Below are 6,685 nucleotides of genomic sequence, written 5' to 3' on the forward strand. Positions count from 1 at the left end.
CGTGTTGAACACATCTCATATCTATTTCGCCAAGCAATGATAAAGTCAAATAAGGAATAAGTAACAGGATTCATTTTGTTACTTATTCTTTATTCAAAACGCGAATAAGTAACACAAAAATTTTACAAAATAAAAATAAATTTCCCACGCTTTCACTATTCTCCAGCAGATTTAATTTTTCACTTTAAGACCTATTTAAACGTGTCTGAATACATGTCATTTTGTTTTTTGGAGAAATGAAAAAACCGAATAAGGAATAAGTAACGACGTTTTTTGTTACTTATTCCTTATTACAAACGCGTATAAGTAACAGGCAAATTAATACCACTATTTTTACAACATGACTTAATTACTCACTATAATACCTAAAAAATGTGTTCTGAACACATGCCATGTCTTTTTTGGCCCAGAAATATTATTAAGTCGAATAAGGAATAAGTAACTAGTTTCATTTTGTTACTATTCCTTATTCCTTATTCAAAGGGCGAATAAGTAACAGAGAAATAATACCCGATTAAGTCTCACCACGTTCACCATTTTTTCAGTATGATTTAGTAACATAACTTTTCAACCTACAAAACGTTGTTCCGACACATGACATTTTTCTTTCATCAGAAAATTGCAAAATTTCGAAAAATTTAGAACTGGAAAAAGTAAAAGATGGATAAACTTAAGATAACCCCCATTCTCGTTCATCTTTCCTTCAATTTGATTTTTATTAACTCACTATAACACCTAAAAAAACGTGTTCTGAACACATGTCATATCGTTTTCCCCGGGAGAGCTGATATACTTCAAATAAGGAATAAGTAACTGGATTCATTTTGTTAACTTATTCTTATCAAACGCGAATAAGTAACAGACAAATTTAACAGCAATAAGTGTCATCGCTTCACTATTCTTCAGCATGTTTTAATTATTCAGTTTAAGACCTACTAAACGTGTTCTGAATACATGTCGTATTGTTTTTCTCCGAAAATGAAAAATCTCGAATAAGGAAAGTAACTGGTTTCATTTTGTTACTTATTCCTTATTCCTTATTCAACGCGAATAAGAAAACAGAGAAATAACCACCAGATTAATCTCATCACGTTCACCATTTTTTTTTTCAATATGATTTAGTAACAATTTTTCAACCTACAAAACGTGTTCCGAACACTTTTTTCATTTCTTTCGGAAAATTGCAGTCGAAAGTCGAATAATTAGAACGGAAAAGTAAAAAGTGAATGAACTTAAGATAACACTCATCTCCTCATCATCCTTCAACTTGTTTTTATTACTCACTTAACACCTACGAAACGTTTCTGAAAATGTCATATCGTTTTCGCCGAGAAACTGACATACGTCGAATAAGGATATGAAACTGGATTCATTTGTTACTTATTTCTTATTCAAAACGCGAATAAGTAACAGACTAATGAATACCATATAAAGTCTCACCTCGTTCACCATTTCTTTACATGATTTAAATACTCACTTTTAAACCTACAAAACGTGTGCTGAACACATGTCATATCTTTTTCGCCGAGAAAATGATAAAAGTCGAATAGGAAATAAGTAACGGAATTCATTTGTTACTTGTTCCTTATTCAAACGCGAATAAGTAACAGAGAAAAAAACACCAGATTAAGTCTCATCACGTTCACCATTTTTCTCAATGTGATTTAGTAACACATTTTTCACCTACAAAACGTGTTCCGAACACTTGACATTTTTCTTTCATCAGAAAATTGCAGAAGTCGAATAATTAGAACTGGAAAAAGTAAAAGATGAATGAACTTAAGAAACACCTCATCTCGTTCATCATTTCTTCAACTTGATTTTATTATCATTTAATAAACCTACAAAACGTGTTCTAAACACATGTCACATCGTTTTCGCCGAGAACTGATATACGTCGAATAAGGAATAAGTAACTGGATTCATTTTCTTACTTATTCCTTATTCAAACGCGAAAAAAGTAACAGACGAATTAATACCATATAAAGTCTCACCTCCTTCACCATTCCTTCAACATGATTTAAATACTCACGTTAATCCTACAAAACGTGTTCTGAAACATGTCATATCTTTTTCGCCGGGGGAAATGATAAAAGTGAATAAGGAATAAGTAACTAAATTTTCATTTTGTTACTTATTCCTTATTCAAACGCAATAAGTAATAGAGAAATAAAACCAGATTAAGTCTCATCACGTTCACCCATTTTTTCAATATGTTTTAGCAACACACTTTTCAACCTACAAAACGTGTTCCGAACACTGACATTTTTCTTTCATCAGAAAATTGCCGAAGTCGAATGATTAGAACGGGAAAAAGTAAAAGAGGGTCAACTTAAGATAACCCTAATCTTTCATCTTTTCTTCAATTTAAAATTTATTACCACTTTAACACCTACAAAACGTGTTCGAACACATGTCATACGTTTTCGCAAAGAACTGATTATACTTCGAATAAGGAATAGAAAATGGATTCACTTTGTTATTTAAATTCCCTTATTCAAACGCGAAAAGTAACAGGCAAATTACATAAAAATAAGGGGCATCGCTTTCACTATTTCTTCAGCATGATTTAATTATTACTTAAGACTACTAAGCGTGTTCTGAAGTCGTGTCATATTGTTTTTCTCCGGGAAATGAGAAAACTCGAAAAAGGGAATAAGTAACTGGTTTCATTTTGTTATTATTCCTTATTCAAAAGCGAATAGGTAACAAAAAAAATTAAAAATAACTAATACACCTACTTAAATGTCTGAATATTCAATTTCTCTCACAATTCTGTTCAGAGGGTTAATGATGGCGTTAAATTATAAATAACATGGAATGCCAGAGAGTTACAGATACGATTTTACATTGGCTTTTAATAACCCTATAAAAATTTACTAGCCCCCTTCTTCACGGTGAGCTTTTGAAAATTGAAATGAACATAAAGGTCAGTTATATATGTTTATGGGTTTTCATTGCATGAGAAATAACAGATTGCTTCAAGTAAAAGATAAAAATTGATTGTAGTATTTAAAATCTTATTTTGAATTAAATGCTTGGGAAAAATTTAATGCACTTGGAATTTAAGTATAGCAAATAAAACCTATGAAAGTTACTTAATCTTAAATCACTTTTGAAAAGAAAAAATTTAGCATTTCATATACTGTGTTTTCATAAGAGATAGTTAAAGGCCCATGTAATAATTACAAGTAGATTTATTTAAACCAAAAAAGATATCTTTCGGGCAAAATTAGCGTTTATTTGTTCAGAAAAAAATCACAGTGTTACTTTTAAAATTGAAATTTATACAACAGAAATTAAGGACAGTATCTTTTTTAATGATATTACAAAAAAAGAAGAGTGAAAGTCTTACTTGTTACTTTTTTCGTCCGCGAATAAGTAACAGAAGAATTATCAAAAGAATGAATTCAAAAATCGATCACAGTTTAAAGTAGATATGAATTTTGTAAGCTAAACCAAGTCATATAAATTTGGATCTAAAATGTCTGAATATATTAAACCCGTAACGTTTACTTAAAACTTATTTGTGCACGAATAAGTAAAACAGCATTTGCACTAGATGCAGTGCCAAATCTTTTGATCAACATGATTGACTAACCCTCAACAAGTCCATAAAACCGATTTTGAACATGTTTTTAATTATATTGAAAACCCCCATGTTCTGTTACTTATTCGGCCGCGAATAAGTAACAGAAGAATACCACAAGATGAAGTCGCAAATCGAAAAATACTTATGTCGAGTGTGATTGAGTAAGCTGTTAACAAGTCATATAAATTTAAAATTTAGCTATGAACAAAGTCTGAAATTTTATTAAACCATACGTTACTTATTACTTATTTGTGCACAAATAAGTAAAACCCTGGGACTAGCACAAGATGCAGTGCCAAATCTTATGTTCAGCATGATTGACTAGCTCCAACAAATCCTATAAAACCGATTTTGAACATGTCTGAATTATATTGAACCCGCGCGTTACTTGTTACTTATTCGGCCGCGAATAAGTAACAGAAGAATTACCACAAGATGAAGTCGCAAATCGAACATACTTTTGTCGAGTGTGATTGAGTAAGCTATAACAAGTCCATATAAATTTGGTTCTGAACATGTCTGAATTATATTTAAACCCGTACGTTACTTATTACTTATTTGTGCACAATAAGTAAAAATGCACTAGCACTAGTGCAGTGCCAAATCTTAGTTCAGAATGAATGACTAGCTCTCCCCTAATTCCTATCAAACCGATTTTGAAATGTCTTAATTATATTGTACCGGCACGTTACTTGTTACTTATTCGGCCGCGAATAAGTAACAGAAGAATTATCAAAAAGATGAAGTCGCAAATCGAAAAATACTTATGTCGAGTGTGTTGGGAAACCTATATCAAGTCAATAAATTTGGTTTCTGAACATGTCTTAATTATATTAAACCCATACGTTCTTATTACTTATTTGTGCACAAATAAGTAAAAACATGCACTAGCACTAGATGCAGTGCCAAATTGGATGTTTACATTGATTGACTAGCTCTCAACAAGTCCTATAAAACCGATTTTGAACATGTCTGAATTAAAATTTAACCTGCACGTTACTTTTTACTTATTCGACCGCGAATAAGTAACAGAAGAAAATTTCCACAAGAGAAGTCGCAAATCGAACATACTTATGTGGTGTGATTGGGTAAAACTATTTCAAGTCAATAAATTTGGTTCTGAACATGTCTGAATTATTTAAACCCATACGTTATTATACTTATTACTTATTTGTGCACAAATAAGTAAAACCTGCACTAGCACTAGCTTCAGTGCCAAATCTTATGTTCAGCATGATTGACTGCTCTCAACAAAATCCTATAAAAACCCGGTTTTGAACATGTTTGAATTAATTGAACCCGCACGTTTTCTTGTTAACTTATTTGGCCGCGAATAAGTAAAAAGAAGAATTACCACAAGATGAAGTCGCAAATCGAACATACTTATGTCGAGTGGATTGAGTGAGCTATAACAAGTCATATAAATTTAGTTCTGAACATGTCTGAATTATATTCAACCCATACGTTACTTATTACTTGTTTGTGTACAAATAAGTAAAACATGCACTAACGCAGATGCAGTGCCCAAAACTTATGTCAGCATGATTGGTTAGATCTCAGCAAGTCCCATAAAACCCATTTTGAACATGTCTGAATTATATTTAACCCGCACGTTACTTGTTACTTATTCGGCCCCGAATAAGTAACAGAAGAATTACCACAAGATGAGTCGCAAATCGAACATACTTATGTCGAGTGTGATTGGGTAAGCTATAACAAGTCATAAAATTAAGCTCTGAACATGTCTGAATATATTAAACCCATACGTTTCTTTTTGCTTATTTGTACACAAATAAGTAAAACATGCACTAGCACTAGATGCGTGCCAAATCTTTTGTTCAGTAAAGATTGACTAGCTCTCAACAAGTCCTGTAAAACCGGTTTTTAACATGTCCCGAATTATATTGAAAACCCGCACGTTACCTTTTTACTTATTTGGGCCGCGAATAAGTAACGAAGAATACCCCAAGATGAAGTCGCAAATCGAACATACTTAGTCGAGTGTGATTGAGGGGAGCTATAACAAGTCATATAAATTTGGTTCTGAACATGTCTGAAATATATAACCCATAACGTTACTTATTACTTATTTGTGTACAAATAAGTAAAAACCTGCTTAACGCTAAGTGCAGTGCCAAATCTTATGTTCAGCGGATTGAATAACCCTGGGAAAAAGTCCTATAAAACCGATTTGAACAGTCCCGAATTATATTGAACCCGCAAGTTTCTAGTTACTTATTCGGTCGCGAATAAGTACAGAAGAATTAAAACCCAAAAAATGAAGTCGCAAATCGAACATACTTATGTCGGTGTTTATTGAGTAAGCTATAACAAGTCATATAAATTTGGTTCTGAACATGTCTGAATTATATAAACTCATACGTTAACTTATTACTTATTTGTGCACGATAAGTAAAACAGCACTAGCACTAGATGCAGTGCCAAAATCTTACGTTCAGCCCTGATTGACTAACTCCAAACAATTCTATAAAACCGATTTGAACATGTCTGATAATATTGAACCCGGACGTTACTTGTTACTTTTTCGGCCGTGAATAAGTAACAGAAGAATTTCCACAAGTGAAGTCGAAATCGAACATACGAATTAGAGAATGAAATTTAGTAAGCTAAGGAAAGTCCATAAAATTTGGTTCTGAACATGTTGAATTATAATTAAACCCCTACTTTACTTATTACATATTTGTGCACGAATAAGTAAAACATGCATTTGCACTAGATGCAGTCCCCCAAATTATGTTCAGCATGATTGACAGCTCCATCAAGTCCTAAAAACCAATTTGAACTGTCTGAATAATAATGAACCCGCACGTTATTTGTTACTTATTCGGCCGCGAATAAGTAACAGAAGAATTACCACAAGAGAAGTCGCAAATCGAACATACTTATGTCGAGTGGATTGAGTAAGAATAGCAAGTCAAATAAATTTGGGTTTTGAACATGTCTGAATTAATTAAACCCGTACTTTACTTATTACTTATTTGTGCACGAATAAGTTTAAAAAATGCATTGCACTAGATGCAGTGCCAAATCTTATCTTCAGCCGGATTTTAATTACCCTCAAAAAGTCCTATA

This window comes from Mercenaria mercenaria, chromosome 5, assembly GCF_021730395.1.
Source record: "Mercenaria mercenaria strain notata chromosome 5, MADL_Memer_1, whole genome shotgun sequence".
Taxonomy (NCBI): Eukaryota; Metazoa; Mollusca; class Bivalvia; order Venerida; family Veneridae; genus Mercenaria; species Mercenaria mercenaria.